At 34.5% G+C, this 21,220-nt stretch overlaps 1 long non-coding RNA gene across 1 annotated transcript; it reads left to right on the forward strand.

Moving 5' to 3' along the window:
• The first annotated feature begins 14,077 nt into the window (after window positions 1-14,077).
• Window positions 14,078-14,706, forward strand: LOC111877578 (uncharacterized). The gene is made up of 3 exons (XR_002845469.3): window positions 14,078-14,179; window positions 14,396-14,507; window positions 14,595-14,706. It is a non-coding gene; the product is annotated as an uncharacterized LOC111877578 (long non-coding RNA).
• The last annotated feature ends 6,514 nt before the right edge of the window (window positions 14,707-21,220 follow it).

Raw genomic sequence — 21,220 nt, forward strand, 5'->3', positions numbered from 1 at the left:
TTCGAATTTCAGCCTTGACACGGGTGTATTTTGTTTTGTTTTCAATTTTTTTCTTATATCCCCTCAACTTGTTTCTTATAATTTTAAAATTGTCTCACATCGGCCATAACATGAAACATGGCTCCTATACATCTATTATATAAGTGACACAAACTTTTTAATTCTCAGCAGGTTAAACTTTTGAATGGGTTTGAGTTTAAACCTGAAACCAAGTTTGGAAACCGAAAAACCAAGGAACCAAACCATCGGTTTGGGATACTCTTTTACTTTAACTCTGACTCCGTCACTGACTTTGTGGTGGTCGGAACCGCACCTAGAGACAACACACCTTGGATATAGTTTAAGATGAAGGGTAGGATGGTGAGGTGGCCGGTTGTCTCATTCTTTCACTTTCTGATTGGTTAAGGATAAAAATGTTTTTTTTTCCTTTCTTTTTTATTTTTCAAGTTTTTATTTAAATTATTTTATATGCTAAAAATTTATTAAAAAAATATTAAAATTTATTGTTTTTAATTCTCTATAAAAAGAATATAATATTGGTATACAATATATATTTAAAAATAAATAAATTAAAAGAAATTAAAAGTAACTATTTTCTTTGGTTTTGAACAGTGAGAAAAATGAAGGAAATTGAGGAGACAATGAAAGAAAAAAAATGAATATATATATATATATATATATATATATATATATATATATATATATATATATATATATATGATGTGTGTTTGTGTGTATTTTGATGCAACATCCTTAAAATAATGTAAAGTTATAAAGTATACGGGTATGTTGAAACTTATATGTTGATTAAAGGAAACAGAGTCATGGCAGACAAATTTGAGTGCCCTTTTTTCAAGTCTTGCATTTTAAGCACTCAATTCTCACTTTTCAAATTAGTCTTTAAACGAACATAATTTTTTATTTATTTTTAGTCAATATATTTTCACGCAAACCTTTACAAATTAAAACACAAATATTTTACCTGATGTAGCCAAGTGTTATTGGAAATTCCTAAGACACTTCAATTATTGCTGTTTATTAACTTCAACAATTCTCGTATAATAATTTATAATGAAAATGATATATTACTCTAATAATGAGTTTCAAATTTGTTGAATTAATTCCTTAAATTTTTTTTCTTTGTTTTATATAAGGTTGGTTTTCACATGCTTATTTGGTCAATCTAACATATGATTACCAGTTTCATGTATTAGGTGGCTTTAGGATAATAACTTCATAGGTATCATTCCTCCGATGTTGGGACATAATGACAAACTCAAAAAACTTGTTTTTTCTACTACTAAACTCATCGGAGTTATCCCAAAGTCTTTATGTTTTGGATGGAAGTTGGAAATCTTGATTTTGTTCAACAATTCCATGTTCGAGCCATTACTAGATGATCTTGGTAAATGCGAGTCACTTAGCAAAATATAGATGGGGCATAATTATCTCAGTGGATCACTTCCGCAAGGGTTCTTGTATTTGCCTTCATTGTCGCTTGTTGAGTAGTAGAATTGGGAGAGAATAAGGAGGATGAGAAAATTTTAGAATTTTGAAAGTCAATGTAGATTAAGGGAAAATGGGTCAACGGGTGTCTATGCGACAAAGGGATAACCGAGTTCTCTTTCATTTTGTCCAAAGTGACAAATTAGACCCAGAAAATAACTTTATTCTTTCATAAAACATGCAAATTAGCTAATGGATTGATTCGGCAAATTCAAAATACATTTTTGAACTAATGTGTCATTTCCCTAATTTATATCATGATAAATACTTATTACAAAAAACTTGTATAATATTCATTCCTAACTCACGCATTCACATATTCACATATATTATTATTATTATTATTATTATTATTATTATTATTATTATTATTATGTCTTGTGTTGGTTTAGAGAGAACATAAATTACTAATCATGGATTATGATGCCTACTTAATTACCCTTTTCACCATAAGAGTAGAATAAAAGCAAATATCTTCATGAAAGTATAAAAGGGAATTAAAAGCCTTTATTCATTTTTAATATATTTAACCTGGATTGTGCAACACAAATAATAATTGTGTTAATATTTCATTTATTAAAAATAATAATAATAATAATAATAATAATAATAAATAAATAAATAAATAAAAATTAGCCGAAACTTGTTTACTATTTTTTCAATAAAAAACCAAATTCCATAAGTAATCACGGACTTCGCAAATGACACCTATAAAATCATGAAATGCATTGTGAAATTATCATGTAGGTTGAGAATTTTTCATGTGGGACGCAAAATCCTCACTTTGGACTATGAAATGGGCCCGCCTAGTGGTCCCCTTATATAAAATAAAAATAAATAAATAAATAAATAAACTTATTTTTCTTATTTTGTACACTCGGATTCATATCTTTCAATTTTTAATTTTGACTTGGTGTTTTTATGATGATTCAAGTTTTACTTATGTCACAACTTAACTTTTGATCAATTAAAACTCACGGAGATGTCATAATGATGCACTAAGTCAATTTGAGCTTAACTGACGATAATCTTGGTTTATAAAGGATTGATGAGAAATTAGAGCTTATATGATTTTCATTGGAACTAAACCAAGATATTTAATGTGGAAATCATTGGATCATCACTCTTAAGTCATAGCTTCATGTATTATTGTGTCTCCATAGGACTAATCACATGTTTAAGAGGCTATTTGTGACTATGAAGACAAATGTATTCAATCTATTTATGATCCCAATAGAAACTTATAACTTGGAAAGAAAGTTTGATATTTTCATGACTGATTAACCAGGATTATGAAACATTAAGACCTTAAACCATTAGGTCATTACAGAAACATGAATATATTGTTAGTGTAACGATCCAGATTATATATATATATATATATATATATATATATATATATATATATATATATATATATATATATATATATATATATATATATATATATATATATATAAGGGATTTATCAGAATTATTTCTAACAATTTGTAGAATTCTGTTAACTCGTAAAAATAAAAATATATTATATCTCAGGCTTAGTCTGGGATTTATAATAAAAATCTTATATACAAATTGAAATAACAAGGAAATAAAATCTATACTAGGTCCTTGTGCTCCTATTTATCACGTACTACAGATGCTACCTGAACCTGCAAAACATGAAACATATCTACTACACCAGACCACATGTCTGGTGAGTTATATTCGATTTTGTTTTCATGTTTCATCTACTCTTTTTTTTCTTCTTTCTCTTATTCTGCAATCTAATCTCCTTTTTTCATAGCATACATTATTAATCTTTCTCATGTCGTTACACTTGTCTCTTCTACTCTTTTCTCTTCACTTTTTCTCATTTTTCATATCTACTCTTCTTTTCTTCTCATTTCATCTAGCTCTTTTCTTCTATCTCTTCTCATGCCTCAACATTCTATTCTTTCATTCTTGTACTCTATCTTCTTCTAATCTTTCTCTGCTCAAATCTTACTCTCTCTTAGACCCATATCTTACCTTCTCTTAGCCTCTTCTCAGGCTCATCTCATACTCTATACATAATTTATCTCCCCTTTCTTAATTTCATATACTTTATCTTTTCTAATCTTTATATGCTCTTCTTTACTCTATACATGCTCTTCTCTAACTCGTAATTTGTTGTTGACATATCTTTTACTCTTAGCATGCTTGTCTCATACTCTTCTTACTTCTCATCTCTTTATTCTAAACTATAATGTCTCAACTTTATGTTCCCTTTTAGACCCCAATAGTCCCATCTCAGACTACAATCTTCTCTATCTTCTAAGGGAAACAACATCCCACTTCACTGTCGGGTATGTTTGGTTTTTATTCAAAAATTCAGTTTCACAACCGGTAAAAATGACAACGGAAGCTTTAAAAATGTTGAATAAAACTAATATTATTTTACCCACCAATGATCACTTTGCAAGAGTTAGAAAGATTAAAACAACCATAGAAGGGAAAACATAACAACCTTTGAAGACTTTGATCCTCATGGGAGGTTGGAAGTTGATGAAGTGTGGCATGATACTCTAAAACAATAGTTCTCTAGAAGTATCCACCAAGCAAGAGTAGAACCATAAAAATATGCTAGTATACACTTGTGATTTGTTATTCATAAGCCTTTGAAATATATACCAAATATATGTTTAAAGGTGAAGCAACAAAGAGACTTTGCCTAACATCAAAATGCAAGAGAATGGAGGAGAGGAAGGGCCTTAAACTTCCGAAATATGGCAACCCCATAGAGAGCACGTTGCTCTTGGTTTTAGGCTCCAAAGAAGAAGAAGAATCATGTTTTCAAGAACTTTTTTCTAACCTTCCATGCTCTGCCTTATATAAAGGCCAAAAAGAAAGAAGATACCATAAAGCAAAAAGCATGATACATGCTTCTTACAAGCATGGTAGAATTGATTAAACAATTCAAAAGAAAACGATGCTTGGTCTCCTTTCATTTTTCGAAAAAGGTAAGCCACAAAGAAGACAAAAGTTGTCTCATGGCTAGTTTATATATGATGGATTTTGGTCATAAGACATCCTATGTGCTCATACAAACCCTAATGCTTGGATCTAGGTTTCTCTATTGTACATGCTTTGAATCCAAGACTATAAACCCTAATTCTAGCATAAAAGTAATCATATTAGATATTAGAATAGGTTTATAATATTACCTTGATTGTTATGTAGCAATAACAATCCTAAATCCTCCTTTGAATTGACTTTGGAAGGCTTAGAGTCACAAGTGTCACTCCTCTAATGGTTCACAAACACCATAAGCAAGAGGATGAAGAGGAGAGAGGATGGAGGCTGCCCAAAACGTGTTCTAACCCTAGAAGAGAAGTTCCCCACGTTTTTTAGCCTTAAGGGTTCTTTATATAATGAGGCAATTAGGGTTATCTAACAAGGAAACCCTAATTTGGATGCTTAAGCCCTAAGCAACCCATGGAACCCTTTCCATAAGGCCTTGGACGATTTCATATGGGCTTCCCCCATAGAATTCGTCCACCTTATAATAAAAGGCAATCCATGGCCCAAATTGCAATTATCTTATAATTACAATTCCAATCCCTTAAGTTTAATTAATCTCTTTTAGTCACAAAACTAATTACCAATTAATTATTGACTAATATTAATTAAACAATATGATTTCTCCTTTAATATATTATTCCCATAATATATTAATAAATCATATTTAATCCTTTCTCTCCATAATTCATCCTATCAAGTTGCTTTGGTGAAGGCAACCCAAAAGGACCATGCACCATCGGGTCAAGTACATACCAAAATAGTTATGGACTTAGACACTAATCCAACAGTCTCCCACTTGGATAAGTCTAATAACTATTATGCGTATGACTTCAGATCCTGATCTGCAATCATAGCTTTCCAAAGCCGCTGTCAACTCTGATCATATCAGATACGCGTGTCCTTAGATAAGGGATCATATATTCCTCCATTCTAGATATCATATAAGAAATGATTTCAAATCATTCTCTTTGTACTATATCTCGATTCCCGATTTATGACGACTGACTAATTGAACAAATCAAATTAGCCCTAGCCCGGCCGAGCATTTACGTTTGTCATCACAAAATCATCGAGGGGCCCAAAGATATCGCTTTTATCCTACTTTGGATAAAAGGAACGGATAAACTTTGATTCAATGCTCGCTTGCACTCAGGCACCGAATCACACACAACAATATGTTTTATAACACCAAGTTACTAGTACGTTTACATATTATCAATGTGCAACCGATCCGCAAGATACAACTCACACATCTCGGTTTCAAGAATATAAGATGTTATCGTCTCACCAATCACTCGTGATACAATTCATGGAGTGATCCAAGTGAGCGTGGGTTTGATCCAATGCTCAAATTCATATTCATAAGCACTCATGAACGTTGCAGCAAACATTTGCTTATGTCTAATGCTCTTTAGACAATCCACACACCAATTCATGACAGTCTTCATTCATATCTACTTCCAACATATGAACGACTGTGGCCCGTTTGAATAATTCAATTATTCTTAATAAACTCAATTATTCTGGAAGTCAAAACATGCAAATGTGAAACACAAGAATAATACTAATCCCATATGGCCTCAAACCTTTGAGTATAAATAAAATGCCTTTTATTTATCACCATATTGATTACTCATTATTTGTCGTTTTGGTTAATCAACTTCTTACTTGAATTAATACACTTGTCCCATGCTCCTAGCATGCACACAATGTTTACCTATGGTTCTTACTTTGTGAAATAGACCAAATTGAGCACATTCCCAATCATTCTCATTTCACAACTCCAAATCCTTTTTCATAAGTGTAAGAATATCAAATTCTTGCTACTTATAGAATATGCTAGATTCTAACATTCTATGCAACTATCCTTTCGTAATGTCACTGCACCAAAGTCACAAAGACTATTGCAAATGAAATTACAAAATCTTCTATTGGAGATTGTTGCAAGACAATTCCTTAGATATTATGTTTCTCACTCAAATTACATTCCTTCGAACATCCTTTTGCATAAAAGTTTCCAATCTAGACATAGATTTTCAATATTCAATTCCTAATATGGACACGCTTCCATATTTTCCATATGACAACTCATTCTTAATAGAATCTTATCTATTCGTAATGATGTCAATATGGTCCATCCAATACCATGCTTCCAACTACTCACAAGCGACCAATCCTCGTCGAACTTTGGATTGTCCTTTGATAGTTGTTTAATTATTTTAGTCAAAACCGATTCTAGTCCCTTTTCCCTCTAAATGCGCTAGACATTTGGAAAATTTTAGAATGGTCAAACATTAAAGCATTTGCAATCGATCCTATACTCGAAGCGTATGGGACACGACGCATAATGTTTCATTTGCTATGTTCTCAAAATTCGACTTGTGAAGAGGAATGCCGTAATCATAATCGAAATTTTAAGAACACACTATGTACCTTTGACTAAATTTATTAACATTCCACAACCTAAGCCTTTAGATTTGAAATGAAGCATAATATTCTCTCCCTTAATTATAGCAAAACAACTATTCCATCCTTACAACTTTGCAAAGAATGACTCTTGTTTTCTATAATTAATATTGCTAACCTTGTAATACTTTCCTTAATAATCATACAATCATAACATTTATGCTCCCACTATCATGATGATTATTATAAAACATAACACTTATGCTCCCACTAGCTTCGACATGTATTCATAAACATCTTAACTTCCAGAAAGACAATACTTATTGAATTTCTTAAGTTCATGTTTCTAATACTTAGTGATTTGATAATCTTTTATCAAGGCTTCTTGAACTTATACACTTTTGCCTTCGATAGTTCATATGTGTGTCTAAACAATTAAGACTAATTGACAAACCTCACAATTCAAATTATGGAAAGGGATGCCGTAACCATAATTGAATTCGAGAATGCAATTTTACAATCACTATCTTCTTAAAATCTGTCTTAGTGAAAGCATTTTCTCACAATCATTTTCATGAAGGAGGAAATCTTATGACACTTAGATTTAAACAGTGTATTTGTTCCTATCCATGTGAATTTGTCAAAACCAAAGTTTACGACAAATTCAAACTCTTATGGATCGAACTTTCTTGATCTCGATTTCTTGCCTTTATGGTAGCATAGCTGCCCACCATGTCTTCCAAGTAGTTAAGCAGCTCACCCTTTCCTATCAATGTACCTTTCATTGATTAAGGTGCTTTGCCTTTTATGCGTTCAAAATGAGAACTCATAGACACATGCATAATTAACTCGATTGGATTGGCACAGAATCAAAATAATGTCAACACGATAGGTTGTAAACCTCAACTCGTGTGCTAGTGATGATCGATAAGGTATATTTGATTTGTTCTTGAAACCTTTCAAGACCATTAAGACTCCCACTGACTCCTTGACATATAAGATTCTCTTGTCAAAACATTTCTTGACAAATAATATTCAAGAGTTAGTGTAGTTCTTATCAAGACAAAACACTTCATAACTTTGGTCCTAGTTGGTCTTTGTCTTATCCAAGACATCACAACTTTCCACAATTGATGAATGTTATAAACCTTCTTAATTCTTTACACTCATTGTCACAATCTTAACTCTAAGACTTGTTTTGGAACGAAGTATGATTGACTTATTGATTTAACCATTTCTTCAATTCTTGATTCCTCTACTTAGACATACAATTGTACCAAGACTCACTTAGAGGATCAACTGAGATATGGTTCTAAATCATTAAGACTTATCATAAAAACATAAAAGGTACTCTCCCTTCTTCTTAGAATGGAGAAACTTTTATCTCTCTGCCTACTTGATTCTTGTTATTCGTTCTACTATTGATTTAAACTTTTTCAATCAATTCAGAATTACACTTAATCTTATAAGTATAATCATATTTACTAAACCTTTAGTAAATCATGACGAATATCTCGTTACTCTTATGGTGGACTTTGATCAACACACAACTTTGTGTACTTGATCTCCTAGTCATTCACTTGACACTTTGTCAATGAACTAGTCTAATTTCCAAATACGAAATTTCTCATTCATCGTGCATCCACGTTGCATGATTCCAAGTTTCTGTCCAATTGAAACTTGGGCGATGAGAAACTCTCCCTATTTGGTAAATTCTCGACTTTCCATCATAATAAGAACCAAATCTATTATTGCTAATAATAGAAACATTTTAACATCAATTTTTCATACACGCCATTGTAAGGATAAATAAATAAAATTTAAAATCAAAATTTATTTTATTGCGGAAAATTTTGTCCTTGCAATGCAACTCATTGAAAAACTTATGCTAATACATCTTTCTTAGCAATCTAATTCTAACTCTAAGTAGTAGCTCAAGAATCTAATCTTCGAGAAAAGCGATCGAAATCCATTCCTTCACGGTTAGATTTTGCTCACTTCTTCCCTTAAGCTTCCTTTCTTTTCTTCGGTCCTACAAAACATCAATTGTAATCTTATCACATTATGTATTAAGAATCTAGAATAGAAGCTTAAAAGAGTTAGTCAATGGATTTTACCTAAAGCAGAGCCATACGTTTCGACTCTCCCATCTCTTAGATCTCTTAGGTAAATAGGGCAGCTTCGTCTCCAATGCCCCTTCTCTTGGCAATAAAAGCAAATCGACTCTTTTGGAACAGGACATGGAACTACTTCAAACATCGCCTTTCTCTTATGATCAAACTTTTCGATCATAGCATGTCTTTCGTTGCCATTGTCTATATCCATAGAGGTCTCGAAGGCAGATTCACCAATAAACTTTGCTTTCCTATTGCGCCAAATCATTGCTGATTCAGCAGCAATAAGCATGTAGGTGAGATCTATAAGGGTCACGTTGCGGTTCATCATATAGTACTCTCTTACGAACTCACTATATGAGTTAGGAAGTGACTGAAGAACTCAATCAACAACTATTTCCTCACAGACAACGGATCCCAACATTCTTAACCTATCAATGTGTGACTTCATCCCTAGGACGTGTGCATACACCGGCTTTCCTTCTTTATGTTTACTTGCCAAAAAGAGCTTGAGTGATCTTCAACTTTTCAAGCCTTTGAACTTTTGGGTTAGGGAGAATAATTTGAGGAGGAGGAGGAGGAAGTGAAGCATGATCTCTTGTTCCTCGATCGAATCGTGGAATATCATCTTCATGTGGAATGCTTGTTCCACGAGATTTGAGAAGACCATAGTTGTCAAACTTTGACATCTACAAAACGGGAGAAAACGAACTCAAGTTAGTTGATTGATTGAGTCCTTAGTAAATCACCCATATGAGATACTAAGGCTAGGACCCAACACAATATTCTACAACTCGGGAGAGGGATGTCGTAACCCAAATTGCAGAACATTTGAAGGTAAGTGAATGACGATTCACTAATTTCCACCACGAAAAACGAAAAGGAATTTAAGTTTTAAATCTATGAAAACTCCTAGATCCTTTGAGATTCATTGAACTTTCAATGGCATGTTTAAATCTCGATATGCCCCTCTTGTTTGTGACTGGGATGCCGAGGATCACAAGGCGGGTGTGAATAACCATGCAAACTTACATGGTGCCCTCACATGTTACAGTCACCTATTCGATGTGCCGGTAAACCACACACGCTCCACCGAACTATGACAAACATTGAGTCACCCTTTGCTACCTTTTCTTAGAACCATTTAGTGTGCCGGTAAACCACACACGCTCCACCAACGTCTTCGCAAGGGCACAAAGTGTAATTTCATGGAATTGCATCAATTCACTTTTGCCTAAGTAACTAAGATTGGGAATTTTATGAATACATTTAGTTACTTTTATATTTCATTATACTTATAATGTAAGGTTTTGTCCTATCCTACCCGTTTGGCTAACGACCCTCCACTAGTTAAGAGTGCGGTGGGTACACTACTAGAAAACTGGCCTTTAATGACGTGCAAACAATGACACTCGCCGATAGAGGGCGCGCATTTATGGGTGCCCTAAAAAATAGTGTCAGTTTTGCAAAATTTGACGGATAGAAGACACGCATTTGTGCGTGCCCTAAAATTAGTGTTAGAAAAGAAAAAAAGGAAATGCGGAGGGCGCCTTTTATAAAATGTGTGTCATGTAAGTATGTCGCTTTATAAATTTTTAATGAAACACGCCTTTTAGGCGGGAAATGATCAATCGACAAAAATCCCCAAAATTTTGGAGGACCCGCTCATTCATTCCTCTCCACTTGCTGATGACCTTCATTTTCTCCCCCTCCTTCTCTCAATCAAGAAACACTAACCTTTCTCTCTATTCACGAGCCAGTAATCACGACAAAGAAGATCAACAACAAAGACCAACTAGTTTGATTTATCCCTAAAACTGGTACAACTTCTGCAAATTCCATGGCCGCTTTAATATCCATAGATACGCTTTAAACCAATCTAACCATACCTTTGCCCAAAATTCTTCAAATATGGTCCGTCTTCATCTTTTATCTTCGCATATGGCCCATCTTCACATAATCAATAAGTTACTAGGGCTTTGAACCGGACCTCACATACTTCTTAGAGCTCACAACAGCTTCTCACATTTAGAAGCCCTTCCCACTGGTAAAAAAACCCTTCCGATGGACACCCTAACCCGATGCCTTAAGCAGCGCCTCCACCGCCCACCACGTTTGTCATCATCTTCATCTAGGAGTTGTTCTGTTGCTCATCGGTGCCACATGGCTTCCCAGAATAAGTCGTTGAGAACACGTATTATTCTAGTGATAGTCTTCCATCTCCAAATGACCTACAAATCTGCAACCAAAAACGTTACAACATCAAAACACGTATTGCAGATCCTGCTTCTTTGGACCGCAACAGGAGTTTCTTTTTGACAACGATGGCATTAGTCAGGTACTTTACATGTTAATAGATTTCTAGGGCTTATGTATGTTTCAATTTATATGCAACTTCCCCAAATTAACCTAGAGAAACTTCTAGGGTTTATTATTTTTTAGGTAATCTGTAGTGATTAGGTTAATTTACTCATAGTTTTGATTAAGTTTTTTTTATCATCATGTCCATGTCCCTTCTCTACTGTGTTCCTGTGAGTCTTATACTTGGTAAGAGGAAACTGAACGAAAAAAATTCTTTTGGTTTCTGCATATATTTCCGGTAGAGCTCAATTTATGAATTTTATTTGCACTTCCAATGATAACCAATTTGTGATTCGTTGTTTCAGTAGTAAACCACCGTTTTGCTGAAACAGTTTTTGTCGGATTTTGATAAGCTTCCTCTTCTTGAAGGCAAAATACAGCCATGTTATTCCGACTAAAATGGCCATGAAACCAAATCGCATACCTGCGTGCATGATACCACATAATTGGTGAGTCTACATTTAACTAAGGTGGCTCCAATGACCCACTTAATTTTTTTAATTTAGTAAAATTTTATTCATCTACCTTTAAAAAAAATTAAGGACCTATTTTTTCTATAAACTAATGCAAGATGAATAACCATAAACTATTTCATGTTTTCAAATTTCAACCAATCATTTGACTTCATTCGATCATTCAGCTGAGGTACTGGATGATCCATTTAAGGACACAAAAACGATAAGATTACAACTGATTAATTACCTAGGGAGAATTTGATAACTGGGAACTCCGAAGTTTGAGCAAGACAACCTCGACCGTTGCTAAATTCATCTACAACGTAGCCATCTTTGCAAGAACACGAGTAACTTCCAGGAGTGTTGGTACAGATCCCCTCGCACAGGTTACTGTTGGGATCTTCACATTCATTGATATCTGTGATGATCGAATAAAAAATCAGTATAAATCAAATAGTTATATATAACAAAATTGAGAATATTTTGATTGTGAAAGATTTAACCTTGACAGCCTGGATCAAGATATGGTTGACCTTGATAGCCTTGATTACAAACGCATCTGTATCCCGGAGCTCCGGTATCAGAATCAATACAATGAGTATTTGCTTGGCAAGCCAAGACGTCGGCGTTTCTAGCTTCACTGCAGCTTCCAAGTCTTTTATTAGGGTATATCTATCATTGATTATTTACCTATTACTTTCTTTTGATTTGCAATCTGCACTGATTTCCATCTTTTTTATGCTATTTGCATTACAATGTATCAGATTAAGAATAATTAGAAAATGGTCCCTGTGCTTTCTGATTTTCATCGTGTTTGATCCAAAATTGAAATTTTTTTAATTTTTATCCTTATTTCAAGGTTCCATATCGATTTTTGTCCTTGGAACTTTGAAATGAGAACCAAAATCGATATGAAACTCTGAAATAAGTACCTGAATCAGAAAGTCTCGGGGAGCAAGGACCAAATGGACATAAACTAGCTTCTTGCTGACAAATGGATTGCATGTTGTTTGTATGTTATGTTAATAAATTTTGTTGAGATATTTAGTTGGAAATTGAAGCTTCATGAATTCCTGAATTCTCTGTTTTCAGGGAATCAAACCAACAACAACAGTTTGATTGCAAAAGATGGCCAAGCATGTTAGTCAATACAAGAATTCCAGTGTTTTCGATGATGGTAATTTTTTCTCTTTGATTTAATAATAATATTTGTTTCTAAAAAGATTGTACAAGTATTAATTTGCTGATTGGATTTATTTATTTTTCTTGTGTTTCAGGTGTTGAGACCACACCTGATGATGTTACGGAGAAATTAATGGCAATGGATTTTTCTGAAGATGTGAAGTGCAAGTTGACTACTCAATTAGTTTGACATGGTTTATAAACTTTCTCATGCATCTATATTCAATGGCAGATTTGTCTCCTGCCTAGCCTTTGTCTACAATCAGGAATTTCCATAGGGGTATTTAGTCTCTGGAACAGAAAACAATCATTTTGCTTGGTAATTTGTGTTTGGTTATAAAATTACACAAATTACCATTTTACCCCTACAAGATATGCTTATATTTACTTACTAATTGGATGTGATACTTTGTGTACGGTTGGAAGGAACTGGAACTGGCCTTGTTGTACCTGAGAAACCTCTTGGAAAGTGAGTTGAATTTGATCTTCATCTTCTCTTTGAACATTCTTTCTTATAAAATTTTGTTTTATAGAATCTTTAATAGGAGTATGTTTGCTTAAATTTTATACAAGGACAGGGTTTTTCATGTTCAATGCTTGCATATTCCTTCTCATGATCGAACACCATTTGATGGTTATCATCTTCTCTTGTATTTATATTATGTTAAAACTTCAAGGAACCAAATGAGAGAGTAAATGACCATTTTACCATTATATTTGCATGAAGGGTTGATTAAAATTGTGGAGGAAAGTGTAAAGATTGATCAAAATTTGTCCCCAAATAAGCCGATTTATTTTCTTGGAGAATCTTTTGATCATGTGCTCTACTGATGTAACAGTGGTTTTGGTGTCTTGGGACTTCCCGTGGATCATATTCAACATTTCAGCTTGTTACCCGGTAATTAATTAACTGTCTCTATCTACATGCTCTTTCACTTCACCATTGTATCTATTTTTCTTTAGTAAAATAAATATTAGGTAAAAGCATGGTGTGTTGTTATGAAACAAACAGGGCTTGTGTAGCCGCTAGATGAAGCTTGTATATGGCGCCAAACAAGAGGCACCGCCACTGAAACTTTAGGAGCCGAGAACAAAGCTAAATCCACAGAGAAGGTTCAATTACAATTTACAAATTTTCCCTTCCGTTTTCTTAAATATTTTATTAATCCAATATTATCATATCTGTCATATCGTGTATGTATGTTTTGGGATCTATGTGATCAAAATTTCCCTGGTGCTCCAACATTTTTGCCAGGTAAACCCAAGGGCTATTTGGTCATTAAAAAATGTTAAATTTTTATGGTGTCTAATCTGTTATTAAATTTACAGTTGTGCAATTTGCGGGGCAGCATCCTGGTGGGCTTGGAGTTCCTGCTGTTGGCATGGCGTTCCCTGGCTACGTTACTCAGCCCAATGGAATGGGGAATTCAGAAATGACATGGTACTTTAAATATATATAAGTAAATAAATATTTAAGATAATAATAGTTAGGTGATTAAATGGTTAAAATTGTGAAATTTTGTTGTAGGCTACCTATTTTGGCTGGTGCTGCTGGGGCTTTTGGCTGCTTCACCTTATATCACAATGGATGGTGCTTATCATGCTATGCCATCTGGCCAGACCTCTGCATTGCCTCCTACAAGGTCTGTTACTTGTTATTATGATTAACGATTCTGAGGGTATTTAGTTCATTTACTCAGAATTTTGTGTTTTCAAGTTTACTAGTAAATCACACTTGCTTGGCTAAATGTTATTTTGTATGCTTTCAAACTTGTCTTCTTCCTGAATTTTTTTTTCTTTGTAAGTTTAGCCTTATTCTTTTCTTCAATTAAGTGTTGTCTGGAGAGTGTTGTATGAACAACAATAAATCAACATTTTTTTCCTTCTTTTTCTTGTATGAACAATACATAGTCATAGTTTGACTTAATTAGTTGCTTATTTTGTTTATTAGTTGCTTGTTTTCTAGCTTATTATAGTCACTGATTGGTTTCTTGTTATGCTTAAATCTTAACAGCTATTATGGCAACCTTCAACAGTAGTTTTGGACAGGCACCTTCTTGCAAAAGATATCGCGTACGTGTTCTTCTGCTGCTATTGTGGATTCGGGAACATCCATGCTTACTGGTCCAACTGTATGTATCTCACGTGAAGGTTCTGCTAGAATTATTAATCTTAGAGATTTCAAGTTTTTCATATTTCTTGTATCTAATTAGTTTGTAAATTTTCGTTATAACTTTTATTGATTTGTTTTATCTTTCCATGGAACGATTATTTGTATGACATTATATTTTGTGCAATGAATTGTATTTTTGTATATGATATTTTATTTATTAAGAGACATTAAATGAAAATTTAATTCAAAAATTAGTAAATCTAGAAAAAATATTTTTTTAAAACATATAAAATTACGATACGCAAAAATGTGTGTCATCTTCATTTATGACATGGCCTTTCTTGACAGGGGCTTCCTTGATACGCAATGCGTGTCATAAACACGCGCGTCGTAAGGTTACGACATGCAAATGCGTGTCGTCTTCCTTTATGACAGGGCCTTCCTTGATACGCATTGTGCGTCGTAAATGCGCGTCATAAATGCGCGTCCTAAATGCGCGTCGTAAATGTGCGTCGTCTCTCTTTATGACAGGGCCTTCCTTGACGCGCATTTGCGCGTCGTCTGAGCGTTTTACGACGCGCAATGAGCGTCGTAAAAGGCTGTTTTTCTAGTAGTGGTAAGAGTGGATACCCATTCAATCGTCATTTTATAGGCAATTTCCTTAAACATCCCTTATAGACTAGCTTCATGAATGAGGCCTACTAACGGTAAGACTGACTTTTACTCATACATATATATAATGTTAGACTTTTAATGTTATATATAGTATAGGGTGTATTTTATACTTTCAAAATACTAGGTGGTCTAATTTAACAATTATACCTTTAATTCAATTAAATTGTAAACCTAAACTTTTATGGATTTATTAAACTTCTTTTAATTATACACCTTAATTAATTAACAAAACCATAAGGGTGTGATTTGAACTTTTTCATAAAAATACTAAAGTTTTAGAATTTAACATTCCTAATTAAACTTTTAATCAACTTTTAAATTCCAAAACTTGAGGGCAAGTTTTGAAACATTTCAACACATTAGGGTTTAGAATTTAAATATACATCAAAATTAAACCATTTAATCAAAATTTAAATTCAAAACTTGAGGGCAAGTTTTGAAACCTTTTTTCAAAACATTAGGGTTTCAACTATTTAAATTTCAAAACAACAAAACCTTTGGGTTCAAATTTAGACTATAAAACCTAAAGGGCAAAATATGAAACTTTTCATAACAACAAGGATCAAATAACAAATAATTCAAATTAACATTTAATCTCATAATTATCCATATTTGATTTATTTAATGATTTCTTGTAAAAGAATTTATCAATTTACTTAAAATAATTAATCAATTATCACATAAGGAAACAATTATCTTATTAATTGATAAATATCTTCAATTAGATCAATATTATAGTCAAATATATCATATAATCGGATTAATATTGATCTAACATGATAAGGTAACTATCCCAATGCAAAAATAGCAAGAAATCCCGAGATAAGCTCTATCTGACGAGTTGACTCGTCGAGTCAAGCCTGGACTCGTCGAGTCACCTTGGACTCGGCGAGTTCAGCTATGGACTCGGCGAGTCCAGCCTCCAAAACACCAAAAATCGAATTTTTTAGATATACAATGCATCAATACAATTGAAACCAAGCTAGGCTCTGATACCACTGATGGGTTTTGGTCATAAGACATCCTATGTGCTCATACAAACCCTAATGCTTGGATCTAGGTTTCTCTATTGTACATGCTTTGAATCCAAGACTATAAACCCTAATTCTAGCATACAAGTAATCATATTAGATATTAGAATAGGTTTATAATGTTACCTTGATTGTTATGTAGCAATAACAATCCCAAATCCTCCTTTGAATTGACTTTGGAAGGCTTAGAGTCACAAGTGTCACTCCTCTAATGGTTCACAAACACCATAATCAAGAGGATGAAGAGGAGAGAGGATGGAGGCTACCCAAAACGTGTTCTAACCCTAGAAGAGAAGTTCCCCACGTTTTTGAGCCTTAAGGGTTCTTTATATAGTGAGGCAATTAGGGTTATCTAACAAGGAAACCCTAATTTGGATGCTTAAGCCATAAGCAACCCATGGAGCCCTTTCCATAAGGCCTTGGACGATTTCATATGGGCTTCCCCCATAGAATTCGTCCACCTTATAATAAAAGGCAATCCATGGCCCAAATTGCAATTATCTTATAATTATAATTTCAGTCCCTTAAGTTTAATTAATCTCTTTTAGTCACAAAACTAATTACCAATTAATTATTGACTAATATTAATTAAACAATATGATTTCTCCTTTAATATATTATTCCCATAATATATTAATAAATCATATTTAATCCTTTCTCTCCATAATTCATCCTATCAAGTTGCTTTGGTGAAGGCAACCCAAAAGGACCATGCACCATCGGGTCAAGTACATACCAAAATAGTTATGGACTTAGACACTAATCCAACAATATACACATACATATTATCTTTATAAAGATTCAATCATTTTTATAAATAATGCCCAACAAATGTATTTATATAACTAGTCATATACAAATATCTTATTTTCTATAAAACTACCTTTTATATAAATTGTAACTAGTTTATTAAGATATAAATATAACTTATAAATAACCATACTTTATGATATATTTCATAAGTTGTTATTTCTCCAATAAATATTATTTCCACAACTAATAAATTCCCAATTAGTAAAATCAAATTATACTAATAAATAATCAATTGACGGTAACTTGCTATAAGGTGTGACCCTATAGAATCATATATTGCTAGCAATATCATTCTATAATGACTCTTGGGCATACAAGATCTTTCAGGGTACAATCATCCAGACTTACTCTCCTCTCCAATGATTCCTCGTGGGTCCTTAATCATTCTTCTTCTCTTGAATCCATCACGGATTCCTTACTCTTAATTCCATATGGATTACATCTAAGTTCTTAAAAGAAATATCTTGTCTTGTTCCGCTTAAGGAACCTTTTCTCTATCTTCTCTAAGCATATATAATCTTGATTCTTACAAGAATCATCTATCTACATCTCCAAAGGGATTATCATCTCTTTCCTCGTAGGGACATGATCTCATTCCCGAAGGGATCATGCTCTTTATTCCTAAAGGAATCATCTTTCTAAATATCTCTATCTTTATTATATGGCTCATCACATAATACTTGTCCAATGGATATTCTATCTCTTTATCTCATCAAGAGATCTTCTATTACTCATCTAGTACTTAACTAATCAAGTACTTAACCTTTATATATGTTTATTAACATATAAGTATTCTACACAATACCATTAACTTCTAGACATAAATACATACATACTCTTATGATCATATTACATATAATCATACTTTGTATCTATCTACAATCTCTTAGGTATCAACATATACCTTTCTCATTATCTACCAATACATACATACTTTAGGTATACGTACATAATTTGGTACATGTTTCTAAACATATACCTCATACATACTATAAATATACTTACATGCTCTGATACATGTTCTTACACGTATATCCATCATTTATCTTCATCTAACCAATTGAGGTCATTCATGCAGTGCCTCAAGATTCATCATAATATATATATGTGTGTGTGTGTGTGTATATATATATATATATAAACATAATCTAGAGAAAGAGATATTGATATAGCTCACCTTGTTAGTTAGTGAAGATAACTATCCTTTTGGCTTCTTTCTTTAGTTGATGTATTCTTGATCCACCTTCTTTGCTCATAGGCCTCTTCATACACATATACAAGTTTCTTAATACTTGGCTTATCCTATTAAGAGCTTAATGGGGTCTGTTGTACCATTTACACGGATCACAAGAGTTTGAGGTACTTGATGGACTAGCCAAATCTGAACATGAAACATCGACGATGGTTGGACGTGGTGAAGGATTATGATTGCGAGATCCTCTACCACCCAGGGAAGGCCAATGTTGTGGCCGATACACTTAGCCACAAGGAATTCGCAGCCTCGATTAGAGACATCTGCCTGAGGATGACAGTAGTGACTCTGCTTTTGGAGCGGATTTGGGAGGCTCAGCAGGAGGCTATAAAGGAGGAACATCAGAAGAGTGAGCGTATCATGGGTCATATTTCCTCCTTCGACTATGATAGCCGTTGGTTATTGACACTCCATCGTAGAGTGCGGGTTCCGTATGCGGGCGGTGTACGTCAAATCTTGATGGAGGAAGCGCACAAATCCAGATTTCCATCCATCCTGGGGCGACGAAGATGTATAGAGATCTCCGTCCTGATTACTGGTGGCCCTGCATGAAGCGGGATGTGGACTAGTACATCGAGAGGTGCTTGACCTATAGGAAGTTCAAGGCCGAACACCAGAGACCTCACAACAAGACAAAATTATTGGATGTCCGTGTGTGGAAATGGGAGGATATTACCATGGACTTCATTACGAAGTTACCTCGAATGACACGCGGAGTTGACGCAATATGGGTCATCATGGATCAATTGACCAAGAGCGCCCATTTCATACCGATTTAGAAGAGTACCTTGGCCAAGAAGCTGGAAAACATCCACATCTGGGAGGTAGTATCTCGGCACGGGGTGCCGTTTTTGGTGATTTCTAACAGGGATGTGCGATTCACTTCCAGATTCTGGAAGAAATTCGATGACGAGTTGGGTACTTGTCTGCACTTTAGCACGACCTTCCACCCACAAACGGATGGTTAGAGCGAGTGGACCATCCAGACCATGGAGGATATGCTTCAGACGTGCGTTCTAGACTTTGGTGGTAGCTGGAATACCTACCTTCCCTTGGCAGAGTTTTCCTACAATAATAGCTACCATGCCAGTAACTACCGACATCCCTTTGATATGCTTTATGGGAGGAAGTGTAGAACCCCAATATGTTGGGGTGAGGTGGGACAGAGGGTCATGGAGAGTATCGAAGTGGTACTCAAGACGATAGAGAAGATCCAGTAGGTTCGGAGTAGACTCCAGACGGCTCATAGTCGGCAGAAGAGCTATGCCAACAGGCGCCAATCGAACCTGGAGTTTCAAGTTGGGGATATGGTCCTTCTGAAGGTGTCACCTTTGAAAGATGTCATTCGCTTCAGAAAACAAGGAAAGCTGGGGCCCAGGTATATCGGACCTTTCAGGTTTATAGCCCGGGTGGGCAAGGTAGCATATAGATTGGATTTCCCGTAAGAACTTAGACAGATCCACAACATTTTTCATGTCTCCTAGCTACGGAAGTGCTTATTGGATGACTCCGTAGTTGTGCCTTTAGAGGATATTTAGGTGGATGACAGCATGAACTACATCGAGAGACTAGTAGCCATTCTCGACAGGAAAGCGAATGATCTAAGGAACAAGAGGGTAGAGTTGGTGAAGGTGTAGTGGCAACACAACAAGGGCTCGGAATGGACATGGGAGCCGGAGGATGAGATGAAAGAGCACTACCCAGAGCTATTTCCAACCGCAACAGACTTCGATCATGACGCCTGAGATAAGTGGGGGAGAATTGTAACGCCTGGTTCCTCGTATGTATTTAAATAATAATTATCCACCTTTATATAGAAACACGACGAGTATAGATGAATTGGACCACGGATTTAGAAACCTACTCGACGAGTTAGGAGGCCTCAACTTTATGAGTAGGCTGGCAGAAATGAAACCCTAATCCCAGGGTTTTGCACCCTATTTAAACACCTTAACCCCAAGGTGTTGGCCTCATCTCCAGCCTCCACTGCCCAAAACCCTAATCTCGAAACCCTAAGCCATTTTTGGTGATTGTGAGCTAATCTTGTGCATTCTTTGTGAGTTTGAGGAATGAGAAACTTGAAGGAGGAGCAAGAACATGTGGGAGGAGAGCAGATCCAGAAGTTGGGCTTCATTTCTGATTCATTTGAGGTATAAAGCTTCAACCTTGTCCATGGAATGTTTAGATCTAGTCTTAGGATGTTTTGCTTCATGTTTTGGTTCATCTATGTTGATAGTTGGGGTTTGGATGTCCCATTTGGAGGTCCCAAC

The sequence above is a fragment of the Lactuca sativa genome, chromosome 6 (assembly GCF_002870075.4).
Source record: "Lactuca sativa cultivar Salinas chromosome 6, Lsat_Salinas_v11, whole genome shotgun sequence".
NCBI lineage: Eukaryota > Viridiplantae > Streptophyta > Magnoliopsida > Asterales > Asteraceae > Lactuca > Lactuca sativa.